Consider the following 13,861-nt stretch of genomic DNA (forward strand, 5'->3'; position numbering starts at 1 on the left):
GAGGTGACTGCATAAATGGGAGTGGTGTCAGCACTTAGCTCCTCCACTGGGCAAGGTTGTGTGTAAACTTCGACTGAGTGGAGCAGTGATACTTTTGGAATGTAGGGGAACAAGCTCCTACAGGTTTCAGTCGAGAAGTGCATTTTTTTTGGTTCATTATCAGACTTTACACGATTCACTTGCTTATAGCTCAGTTATTTTACCGATTTATTGAGAAAAGAGAACACATCGCGCCTTAACCAGCGTTACAAAATTGCTGTGGTTTGCCCTTCCTGATTATAACCGTCACTTCTGATATTTCACCTCCCCTACGTCCAAACTCAATTGCCAATAAAGCTAGTGTCAGCTTGGTCCAGTGCGTGAGCTGCATGGGAATGTGATGAATGCCCCACTGCCGTTTTGCAATTAAACTTGGGGATTGCACACGGTGTGTGCTGATTTATAGGAGGGAATTTTTCCAGACTGCAATGCACTTGTGGTCTGGGATGTGCTTTCGCAGAGTATCACAAAATCCCTATAGTGCAAGACCATGGAAACAGATTCAGTCATATTCAAGAGAGAACTGAATAAATACTTTTACTGGGCAATGGGGGAAAGAGAAGTGGGACTAATTGAATGGACCTGCCAAAGAGTCAGCACCAACACAATGAGCCGAATGGCCTTATTCTGTCTTGTACTGTATAATGTAACATGAATTGGGGGGGTGGTATGGGAGTTAAAGGACAGATAAATTGAACAAAAGTGTAACTTGGAATTTTTTTAAGTTGATTTATTAATAAACTTTAAATAAATTGGACCAAAGTACAACTTAGAAATAATTATGTTAATCAATTAAGTGCCTGTTTTAAGGTCACACATCTTATCCTTTCTTTAAATGTATGCATATTTAGATTATTAATTCTAATCTCCATTCATTGTAAACTGCCTATCTAACTATATCAATCATCTGACTAGTCTTTTGCCAGTGCTGGTGCTACACTGCCCTCACTGGCCTAAGGATGTAATTACAGTGTGACAGGCTTACATAAGTAAATCCCATTAAATTGAAAGAGGAATTTCTGAGAGGAAAACAGAATAGGAAGTACATGCTGTCATTACATTTTTTAACATATTAAAAGTATCAGAAGAAGAAAATCATAAAAAATGTTATGGGGTGAAAGAATACTTGACTTCATTATTTTCATTGTTTCATTTATCTACTCTCTACTCATTAAAATAAACATGAATACCAACATATTAGTATAGTTTACGTAGTGTTTAACTTTGCTAACTTTAGCTTTAATTTTTACATTTTTAGCTTAAATTTGCTATTTCAGTCTTTTTGATAAACTGTTTAAATATAAATAATTTATTTAAAGTTTATTTATTTGTGTCACCAGTGGGCTTATACTGCAATGAAGTTACTGTGAAAATCCCCAAGTCGCCACGCTCCGGCTCCTATTTGGGCACACAGAGGGAGAATTTAGCATGGCCAGTCCACCTAACCCCAGCACCTCTTTCAGACTGTGGGAGGAAACCAGAGCACCCGGAGAAAATCCACGCAGACACAGGGAGAATGCGTAGACTTCACACAGGCAGTGACCCAAGCCGGGAATTGAATCCGGGTCACTGGCACTGTGAGGCAGCAGTGTTAAATCCTGAAAACCCTGTATGTGAGAGGGGGCAAGGCTGACCACACTTGAAATATAAATGTCACATTGAATCATATTTGCTTATGATTGATTCATTTTCATTAAACAAAAAAGCATTATTGTCAGTGCAATAATGTCATGTTTTCTGCTTCTATAAGAACAGGGTAGCACAACAAATATTTTATACTCATTCTGTGGGCACCCATGTCACATTTTCCTTTCCATATTGTCCCTTTACTAACAGTAATTGCATTTTCTCCCTTACAGTGGCATAGTGGGTAACCCTGCTGTTTCACAGCACCGGAACCCGAGTTTGATTCCCAGCTTGGGTCACTGTCTGTGCAGAATCTACACATTGTCCCCGTGTCTGCATGGATTTCCTCCGGGTGCTGCAGTTTCCTCCCACAGTCCGAAAGACGTGCTGGTTAGATGCACTTATCATGCTAAATTTTCCCTTAGTGTAGCCGAACAGGTGCTGGAGTGTGGTGACTCAGGTATTTTCACTGTATTTTTATTTAATGTACGCCTACTTGTGACACTAATAAATAAACTTCTAAAACTTTTTTATAACTTTTCCTCATCTGTATCAAATTTCTCTAATTTCTATTTCCCACAGTTTGACTTGTAAGAAGTCTCACAACACCAGGTTAAAGTCCAACAGCTTTATTTGATAGGTAAGTCGGAGTTCTGTTCACAAACAGGTCATATAAAGACACAAACTCAATTTACAAAATATGGTTGTATCGCAAGCTTTTCCAAGCTAATGGCAAAAGTCACTAGCTGGCTTTTGCTACCAAATAAACCTGTTGAACTTTAACCTGGTGTTGTGAGACTTCTTACTGTGTTTACCCCAGTCCAATGCCAGCACCTCCACATCATGATTTATAGACAGCAGCATTGTGTGTTGGGCGTGTGTGGACTTTTCCTTCTTTTCCTGAGATTGTACGTTCCCAATAGGAATTGGAATGGACCATGGACTTCTGAGCTGCACAGATTTATTGTGACTAGTGGCCTTAATGTCTTGAGAATTCTATATTTAATGTTTCCATGGCTTTCTCAGTAAAACTACAGGCCTGGATTTTGTGGCCAACTGCAGTGCAAGGGCACTCGCTGCTGACTTTGAAGAAAGCTGCCTACAAAGTTCTGGCAATCTTTGTAGTAGGCGTTTCCCTTTTCCCGGTTTAAACCTGGCACGAGAGCAAGGGGATGACTTGGCACGCAGTAGCAGTGATGTTGGCAAGCAGATAGGCAGTCAGTCACATTGAAATAGTCACATACAGCAGACTAGGAAGTTAAAAGCACTGGACAGCCCCCATTATTAATTTTCATTTTCAGATGGTGAAACAAAATGTAACTATATTAGAACAGATGCTAAAATAATTTTTTTGGTGTTTGTACATAGCACAATTAATCAAGTTAGATGTCGGGGGGTATGTTAAAAAGCTTGTTTAACAGTTTGTGAATTATTTCCAGGGTTTTTACAGCGAGGTTAGACTGGAAACTCTTGTCGAGAGCTGATTTCAAGGGGAGAGAGCACCTTGGGAATCTCTGCAGTACACCCTGCATCAGGGTGGATTTGGGCATTCAGATCCTAGGGGTGGGCTGAAAATGAAACTGTTCCATCACCTGCCAATCCTCCTCTGCCCCATATGGAGAAACAGGGTCGCACTGACAGTAAACTTTGTGTGTCCACATTATGCTGTGCATTCACAAACTCTCAACATTGCCACTAATAGCAAAACCTTTACATTTCTGGCTGAGACATTGCAGTATCATCTATGGAATCTCTTGCTGCACGCAAATGAGAGTTCTGTCATTCAAAAATATGCAAACAACTGAAACAGGGCCCAGATGTTATTTCTTGATAACTGTAGAAAATGCACCCTGAATGTTGGATTGCTGTGTAAATGGGCTCGTCTGTTTAGTTGCTTCCTGGTTGTTAAGAGGAAGGGAGGAATTTTCCGCACAGACTTTCAATTTCAGTGCTGCAGCGACACTAACCAGCAGAACAGGAGCCACTGCCGAGCCCTCCACATTTCTGTTTATTTGAATAATTGCTCATAGCTTCCAGCACAGGCTGTGGGGTTTGGGGGGGAGGGGGCAGTGATACACTGGGCACGGTTCCCAGTGAAATAATGCTGACTAGGAAGGAAGATATGAGGTGGACTTTAGGTCCAGTGGGGATCACTTCTGTAAAGGGTTAAAATCAGAAGCATACATGATTTAGTGTCAGATCCCAGGGAAAAGAAGAAGGACAGATCTGGAAGGTGCAGAAACTCCACCTTGAGGTGGTGGAGGCAGGCACGCTGGAGTTGTTTAAGAGTAACCTAGACAGGCACATGAGTGGGTTGGAGATGGGTGGATATAGGAGATTGTTTTAAATAAGGTTCATTAGCATTGGGACGTCCCTGGTAATGTATAAGGATGTGGAATGATACTAATGTTTTTCTCTTTTAATTCACCAGTTTTAAGTCAGTCCGCCTTGTTGTCCAACGAGGGGCATACACACGATGGGTCATACTAGGGCTGCTCTTGAATGTTCGAGAATAGCCTAGTGCTTCATGTCGTTAGTGTGTGCCTAAACTGGACCAGATGCTGGGCAAGACGACAGCTCAGTGACTATCACTGATTGCTGTGCAGACACATGGATTTGGGCCGGTGTCTGTGGGAGTTTGTGCATTCTCCCCGTGCTTGCGTGGGTTTTCTCCGGGTGCTCCGGTTTCCTCCCACACCCCAAAGATGTGCTCTTAGGCTGATTGGAGGTAATAAATTGTCCCTAAATTAGTTTCCCTCAATGTGGATTGCCATAAAACAATAGATAAGGGTCATGGGTGGAGGGGGGGACTGGTAATGTTAAAATGGCGGCGCGGGCTCGTTGGGCCGAAGGGCCTGTTTCCCAGGCTGTTTTTGTTCTTTGTTCTAGGTCCAAATGTATGAATACTTGTCGTAACTAAAGGTAAAAGTCACCATCGTGCCAGATGACTGCTCTCTCCTTTGAGGGGGAGAGGTGACTGGTGGTGATTTGACCTGAGGGCCACCAGACCTCAGGCAAGAGTTGATTGGCCATGCTAAACTGTCCCTGGTGTCAGGGGATTAGCAGGGTAAATATGTGGGGCCAGAGGAATAGGGCCTGGGTGGGATTGCGGTCGGTGTAGACTCAAAAAACGAAGAGAACAAAGAGCAAAGAACAAAGAAATTACAGCACAGGAACAGGCCCTTCGGCCCTCCAAGCCTGCGCCAACCATTCTGCCCAATTGAACTAAAACCTCCTACCCTTCCGGGGACCATATCCCTCTATTCCCATCCTATTCATGTACTTGTCAAGGCATCCCTCAAAAGTCTCTACCATATCTGCTTCCACTACCTCCCCTGGCAGTGCGTTCCAGGCACCCACAACCCTCTGTGTAAAAAACGTGCCTCATACATCACCTTTAAACTTTGCCCCTCGCACCTTAAACTACGCTCTCTAGTAATTGATTCTTCCACCCTGTGAAAAAAAGCTTCTGACTATGCACTCTGTCCATGCACCTCATAACCTTGTAGACTTCTATCAGGTCTCCCCTCAACCTCCATCATTCCAGTGAGAACAAACCAATTTTCTCCAACCTCTCCTCGTAGCTAATGCCCTCCATACCAGGCAACATCCTGGTAAAAAATTAAATCTTTTTTGTACCCTCTCAAAAGCTTTGTAAGAAAATTTTTAAGAGAGAATCATGGAATCATAGAATCCCTACAGTACAGAAGGAGTCCGTTCAGCCCATCGAGTCTGTACCAATCACAATCCTACCCAGACACTATTCCCATAACCCACACATTTACCTTACTAATCCCCCTGGCACTAGGATCAATTTAGCATGGCCAGTCAACCTAACCTGTACATCTTTGGAATTTGGGAGGAAATCAGAGCACCCGGAGGAAACCCACACAGACACAGGGAGAACATGCAAACTCCACATAGACAGTGACCCAAGGCCAGAATTGACACTGACACTGTGAGGCAGCCGCGCTAACCACTGTGCCACCATGCTGCCTGACTCGATGGGCTGAATGGCCTCCTTCTGCACTGTTTCTTTTCTATGCTTCTATGAGGGGCGAGCTTGAGAAGATGGGGCCTTCATGAATACGGTATGGTACGGGTATTGAACCCACGCTGTTGACATCTTCTCATATCAGTGACCAGCTGACCAGCCAACCGAGCTAACCAGCTCCTCGCATGTAGAGTAATGGTTTTGAGAGACCACAGATTTGATCAGCATATGTTGGAAGAACAGACAATCCTCAAAATCCCCGTCTAGGCCTCGAACACCCAGTGAAAAAGCCCCCACTTGTTTCTGGCCAACAGTAAGCCCCCCAGGATTTAGGGATGGTAATGCCATTGAATGCCAATGGGAGGTGGGTGATTAGGTTTTTCTTTGGAGATGATCATTACTCAGAAATTGTGTGATGTGAATGATACCTGCCCTGAGCCTGAATGTTGGATTTGTGCTTTGGTACAGGGAGCAGTTGCCTATGTACCAAGGGAGGTGCACATGGTGGATAGGGGAAAAAAAGTGAAAAGAAATGCTCCTAAATATGGGAGAAAGCTAAAAGAGAAATCACATAAAAATTTAGAGGCACAGCTTCAAGCAGACCAACAAGTCATTTCTCTTGACTGTGCACCAAACCCATAGCTCATTCATGAAGGTGCCACTATAACAGCACAAACGAATCCACTTTTCAGTTGTATGAATTTTACACTGTGAATGAAGTATAGCAACTTGAGCTCCTATTACCTTCCCACCTAGCCCAGCATACTGACCCAATGGGTTATACTGGGTGCTGTGTCGTCACGTTTGGAGTACTTGCCTGTGGTGCACAAATTGACACTCTTCCCTCACTCTGCATGTGGTCATTGTAGTAATGGCCCCTTTAAGAGGTGGGGAAATCTCAGAGGGTCATGTGATCCAATTGGCCAATCAGGCCAGAGGATGCAAATCCCTGGGATGAGTGTGTGCTTTCCTGGGTAGAACAGTTCCAGCAGCTGGAGAAGATGGGAGTAGAAATTAGCAACAGCAGGGGTCACTATGTGGAGTTTGCATGTTCTCCCCATGCCTGCATGGGTTTCCTCCCACAGTCCAAAGATTTGCTGGTTGGGTGGATTGGTAATGCTGAATTGTTCCTAGTATCAGGAGGATTAGCAGGGTAAATGAGGGTTACAGGAATAGGGCCTGGGTGGGATTGTGGTTGGTACAGATTTGATGGGCCAGCTGGCCTCCTGGGGATTCTAGGATTCTAGGATTCTATATCACTCTGTAGACAGTTAATATTACTAGACTGTGTGGAGTTTGCATATTTTCCCCATGTCTGCGTGAGTTTCCACTGTGTACTCCGGTTTCCTCCCACAGTCCGAAGATATGCAGGTTAGATTGATTGGCTATACTGAATTGCCACTTAGTGTCAGGGAGATTAGCAGGGTAAATGTGTTACGGGGTTACAGAGATAGGGCCTGGATAGGATTGTTGTCATTGCAGGCTTGATGAGGCAAATGGCCTCTTTCATAGGGATTTTATGATTCTTAATGACGTAATCAGAAAACCAAACTACCACTGGAGTAACCCCTGCTGAGTTAATGATAGGTTGTCAGTTAAGAACCAGATTGGACCTGGTGTTTCCAAAATTGGGAGGGAGGTTAGAGTGAAAGCAAAGTGTTCAGAAGAAAAGTCACAACGCATCAAAGGGTGAGAGGACATTCAAAGTAGATGATTGATTGCCAAAAATTTTGGAAGTGGACAGTGTTGGGTACCAGTTGTGGTGGTGGCCAAAACGGGATAGGTATCAAATGAAGTGGAGTTACAGGATAAAATCCTTAAAAAGCATGTGGATCATTTGAGAAGACAGGAGCAACTTCAAGAACCAGAGAGGCAATCTGATAATACCTGCCAGTAATGACTGTTAATCATGGAGCTGGAGAGGTGAGTCAGCCTGAAAAAGGGTTAAGTCCTGGTCCAATGGGAACTGATGGACTAATGAGCACTGATGCACCTTTGCAAGATGGATGTCAGATTTCCCAGAACCTGATCGAGACTACCTTTACTGTGGAGATACAACCTATTGAGCTATGTGACTCCCGGAGGCAGAGAAAGGACCCAGACAGACTCAGGTTTTTTTTTAACCTTTTAAACTGTTTAAGTTTTTATAGTATGTTAGAGTAAAGGACTTAAGGGGGGAGGGATTTAGTAGCAGCCCCTTTAAGAGGCAAGGTCTCGGAGGGTCATATCATCCAATCAGCAAATTGGACCAGAGCATGCAAATCCTTAGATTGGGCCTGAGAGTTGGAGAAGATGGGAATGTGTAGTCACAGCCTATGTTACTATAATAAGTAGTTTGTAATTACTCAGGCTGGTGGTTCCCAATTACTCAAGTTGTGTGATTGCTTACATGACTGTATAAGTTATACATGCATGGATAAGTCTCTGTTTTTGTAAGATTATAAGATATAGCAGCAGAATTAGGCCAATTCGGTCCTTTACCTGTTGCCATATTTTTACAAGTTGTTCATTGTATTTGTCTGCAGTTTTGTTTTTAATTTTATTTATCCTGATATTTTTGGCTCCTTTGTTACAGCTTAGCTGTTTGGTGAGGTTAAAACTCAATTAAAGCAACCTAAATGGGGGATAGACAATCCACTGGTCTCATGACAGCTCACTCAAGTTGCAAGTGAAGGACAAAGGGACATGAGGGAGGGGTTGGCTGAGTGGGGGATTTTAAAAGACACAATTTTAAATGAGATTATGGAATCCAATTTTTACTGACAGAACTGACTTTCAGAAAGAGTATTGGAGGCGAAGAATGGTGGAGACTTTAGGATCTGCTGAGAAGGAGGAATTTACACAGCAAATGGCCTTCGACGGTAACCTTTTGCGAGCAGAAACATTTCCAAACACTAGGTGGCAGTTCATCCCACAAATGACTCCAAATGAATGAAGTGCAAGAGAAAGTTTCCTGGGTTTCAAATTTTGAAAGTAGATTCTCATTTTTTGAAAATCAAAATGAATTTTAAAACACCCATTTTGTTGGCACATAATTAAAGAAAACAGATTTGAACAGGATCAGGAAGAGCCAGAAACACCCAGCAAGTCTGGATGGCCCTTTCCTTCTCCCACCTTGTGCCAATTTTAACAATTAAACTTTCTTAACCATTCAACTTTTCCTGAGCACTTGCCCTGCTTCTTAACTTTTTAATGTTCCACTTCCTGCCAAAGCCTGCTCTTTCTAAGCTTTCTCTAAGCCTCCCAACAACTTTTGATTTACTTTTTTCAAAAAGCATTTAAATGTTTAACAGGGGAAATTACCTTCTTTCCACCTGTATCTTTATTTTGACCAATCATTAGGTGATTTAGTTTGTTGCATAGGTACATCCTAAGGTGCCATTCAATTAGGTGGACACTTTTTTTATTCATTCGTGGCACATGGGCATCACTGGCTGGCCAGCATTTATCCCTAGTTGCCCCTGAGGACAGTTGAGTTAACCTCATTGCTGTGGCTCTGAAGTCATATGTAGGCCAGACCAGGTCAGAACAACAGATTTCCTTCCCTAAAGGACATCAGTGAACCAGATGGGTTTTTCCAACAATCAACAATGGTTTTATGGACATCAGTAGATTCTTAATTCCAGGTATTTTTTATTGAATTCAAATTCCACCAACTGCTGCAGTGGGATTTGAACTCAGGTCCCCAAAACATTAGCTGAGTTTCTGGATTAATAGTTAGTCATCAGACCACTCGGCCATTGCTTCCTTTAAAAGATAGTGGTCAGCTCTCTAATTTACTGATTAAAAGCTTAAAATCAAAGCCCTTGGGTAAATAACCAGGCAAAAATTGTTACTGAAAGTAAACAGGACTGAAAAAAAAGGGTCACTTTCCAATAGTCTTCTCCAGCTTAACTGGTTCATTTTTAAATGCTGACTTCCTACCAGCCCAAAATGTTCTCATTTGTATTGCTTGTTTTACACATGTGCAGTTCACGCCAGAGAATGCAGTAACATTGTGAATGTTCTCTCCTTAAAAAAATTCCATATTAAAATGAAGCTCTCTGTCACTTTGAGAAGTGCTCCTCATTTGCACCTTAAGGTTTAGTTGGGTACTGGTGGTTACAGCAATATCAGGCTGGAGCCATTCTTTCAGGCAAAACAATGAAACTAAATTAAACAATCTGAAGGACAAAGCAAGAAAGGCAGCTCCTTAAAGGGGAACCTTCCAAAACAGAAATTAAATTTAAAATATCAAACCAAAAGATGATTAAAAGGGTCCAATCCCTGCAGTGCCTGGCAGGCATGGAAGACCTTAATGGTGCCTGTTGGGCACTGTATGCTCCCTCTCTAGGGGCACCCAGCCATGAATGTAGCTGTGGTAGAGGGGCAGACAACCAGTAAGATCAAACTCCGGATCAGTTTCTGACTGACAAGTGTCTACGCTGCTCCCACCAGCAACAGAACATTTACCTCTGTGACCACGCTCTTGAAGTCATTTCTTGGTCCCGATTTTGCTATTGTAATAATGGCAAAACTCGGAACATTCCCCATCATGATCCCATGCAAAAAAACAGGCATATGTGCAGTTAAAAGTGAAGATGTGTTGCTCTGCATACATTCCTGTTTCTCCGCATGGCATGCTGTTGAAGTCCCTGCAGATGACAATCTATAAGAAATCATTTGAGCTGACATGGACTTCCCTTTCTAGATTATAATATTGCTGTTTCAAAAGAAACCTGTAAATGTTGCACCTGGCTGAGAGATAAATAACTGGGTTTTTAATGGTGTGCTAAGTCACAAATATTGCTGAACAAACTCCCTGGCCCTGTAAATCTAATTTTCTTTTGGAGGATGTCAATTTTCTACGTTGCAATAAAGAATCCATTAATTTTGAATATGATTAAAATATTATTCTCTTAAAGCTTGTTTATGATATTTCTGCTCTGACTTATTCCCATGTGTGTATCCCAAGCTTTATTTTGCCCTGGTAAATTTAAAAACCGCGAAAGATAATTTTGCATTGTATTTTACTTCCTGGTTTGCTATCTGTGAGAATTCTTCAATGTGATTGGCCATTTACCTTCATGATGACCTCTCTCTTGCTGGACAGTTGGAGATCCCCTTGAGTTTGCACTCTCATTAAATTGCTGCTGGCAATGGTGAAATCCATGCCAAAGAGGTTGCTAGCCAGTTTTCTTAGTGGTCGATTGCAATGCCAACACTTTGTCACCTAGTGCAATATCTGAGGATGTAACAATTCTGAGAAAGACAATAGTGTGCTCTATCATTTTGCGGCTTTCTTTCTCACTGTGAAGTCAGATATTGCCGCTTGTGATTCATTGAAGAAGAATCACCATGGATGAGAGGGGGCCTGTGAGGTAAAGTCACATAAAAAGCATCAAATCAAACTACTCAGTCCACCACAGATGGATTTAAATGACTGAAATATTCTGGTTGATGTGAGAAAAAGATGAATGTTTATTGAAGGCAGATGTTTTCTCAGCTTTTTCCTTAATGAAGGTGATGGCACTGACTGGGTTAGAATTCTGCGGGCGTGAGCTATTCCAGTGGAGAAAAGACCTGTATTAATCTAATGCTTTTCACAACCTCACAAAGTGGGTGGCATGGCGGCACAGTGATTAACACTGCTGCCTCACAGTGCCAGGGATTCAGGTTCGATTCCCAGCTTGGGTCACTGTGCGTGCGGAGTCTATTATGTTCTCCCCATGTCTGCGTGGGCTTCCTCCCACAGTCCAAAGATGGATTGACCATACTAGCCCCCCTTAGTGTCTGGGAGGGATTAGCTCAGGTAAATGCATGGGGTTATGGGGATTGGGCCTGGGTAGGATTGTGGTCAGTGCAGACTTGATGGGCTGAACAGCCTCCTTCTGCACTAGGGTTACATAAGTCTATGAAAGTGTCAACAATTAAGTTCTTATGCCCTCGAATCACCATTAAAAAGTTTGTGAATAGAAAGCCCTTAGAAATAATGCCATGATAAACGGCCAGAAAATCTGTACTGCTGATATTGGTTGAGTTTAAAGTTTTTATTTATTAGTGTCACAAATAGGTTTACATTAACACTGCAATCAAGTTACTGTGAAAATCCCCTAGTTACCACACTCTGGTGCCTGTTTGGGTACACTGAGGGAGAATTTAGCACCATGATCCTTTACACTTCTTTAAATTATACAGCGGTTTTTCTTACGTGTATGTGAGGAGGGCAGATGGTGACAATATGAGAAATAGAGATCCCTCTAAGAGTAAACCCGGACAAGCTTCAGAGTGCGTAAAGAGTGGGTGACGCTCACTGAAGACTGTACTTAAGAGCTGGGGTTTTCCCCAGTAGGACAGTGGCTTCTGGACAGGGAGCAGATGTCGAAGAGAAGACTGAAACTTGTATTTATGCTGAACTGTAGTATCAGTCTGACAACACCAGGTTTAAGTCCAACCAATTTATTTGATAGTACACTCACTAGCTTTCGGGGTTAGTCCCTTGAAGGGACTAACCCCGAAAGCTAGTGAGTGTACTATCAAATAAAATCGGTTGGACTTAAACCTGGTGTTGTCAGACTTTTTACTGTGTTTACCCCAGTCCAACGCCAGCATATCCACATCAGAGCTGTAGTATAACAGAACAGCTGTGAATCACAAACTGGCTCCTGCTAAACGATTCAGTAAATGGCTATCTTTCTATTAAGGAGATGAGACCTCAGTTCAATGTCTAATTTAAGAGAAGGCTTCTCAGACTGCGCAGCACTCCCTCAGTACTGTGCTGAACTTAAGTCGGAATTGTTTGTCTGGGGTGAGCTTATATATTAAAAGTCAGCTTGGCCATTCAACATCCTCTATATTATGAATTTTGGCCAATACATTCATGAAATAATGAATCAGATAAACATTTCTAATAGCTGACTGTTTAATGAGGCCCTTTTGAGCCTCTTTCTAAACCCCCATCTTCCATCCAAACCTGTGCACAGCTGCAGGAAGTTTACCATTTTGGAGTTTGCCAGTTTACTCTGTATGGAAGTATCCAGCGTATTGAAATCTGTGAATGGGAAAGTATTTTAACTCAGAACTGTTTGTTTCTGTTCTATTTGAGGAAAGTTTAAACTCGCTCTGATTTACACATCACTGCAAAAGAAAAGAGGAACTGAGAAAATAGATTTGACAGGCTGTAGAATTTTTTAACTTCACAAAGAGGCATTAATTGGACTTCCGGATGGTTATTTTGAACTGAGAACACCTCTCAAACCCCAATTCACAAACAGGAGGGCAACCTTGTGTATGGAAAAAAAATCTTTGATTACTTAAAATTACTGTAAAAACTTTTATTAGAATCATAGAATCCCTACAGTGCAGAAGGAGGCCATTTGGCCTATCAAGTCTGCACTGACACTCTGAAGCAGCATCTTACCTCTTGCTCGCTCTATACCCATAACCCTGTGCATTTACCATAGCTAATTCACTTAACCAACACATTTTTGGACACTATGGTGGCACAGTGGTTAGCACTGCCGCCTCACAGCACCAGGGACTGGGGTTCAATTCCAGGCTTGGGTCGCTGTCTGTGTGGAGTCTGCACTTTCTCCCTGTGACCGTGTGTGTTTCCTCTGGATGCTCTGGTTTCCTTCCACAATCCAAAACACGTACTGGTTAGGTGCTAAGTTCTTCCTCAATGTACCTGAACAGGTGACAGAGTGGTGACTAGGGGATTTTCACAGTAACTTTATTGCAGTACTTGTGACACCAATAAAGGGCAATTTAGCAAACCTAATCTACCTAACATGCACACCCTTGGACTGTGGGAGGCATCCAGAGGAAACCCAAGCAGACACGGGGGGAATGTGCAAACTTCTCACAGTCAGTGACTCGAGACCGGAATTGAACCCGAGTCCCTGGCATTGTCCCATTATCAACATTTTGTTATCTTTTCACAGAAGGATTTTAAGATATGTTTGATCTAATTAAAGTTATAGCTAGCGTGTGTCCATAGTGTCACATTTCAAAGCGCCACACCTTAAAAATATTTCCTGGGGCAAAGGTCCTACAACGTAAAGTAAATATAAATCAATGATCACCCAGATTTCTGAGCGGAGCAGTGCCCTTGAATTTATTTGAGCCGTTCCTTTTGTTGGTGAAATAGATAAAAAATCCAAATGCTAGAAATCTGAAATAAAAACAGAAAATTCAAGAAATGCTCAGCGTGGCTGTAAACAT

Source organism: Carcharhinus amblyrhynchos, chromosome 17 (assembly GCF_965287045.1).
Source record: "Carcharhinus amblyrhynchos chromosome 17, sCarAmb.v2.hapA, whole genome shotgun sequence".
Lineage (NCBI taxonomy): Eukaryota > Metazoa > Chordata > Chondrichthyes > Carcharhiniformes > Carcharhinidae > Carcharhinus > Carcharhinus amblyrhynchos.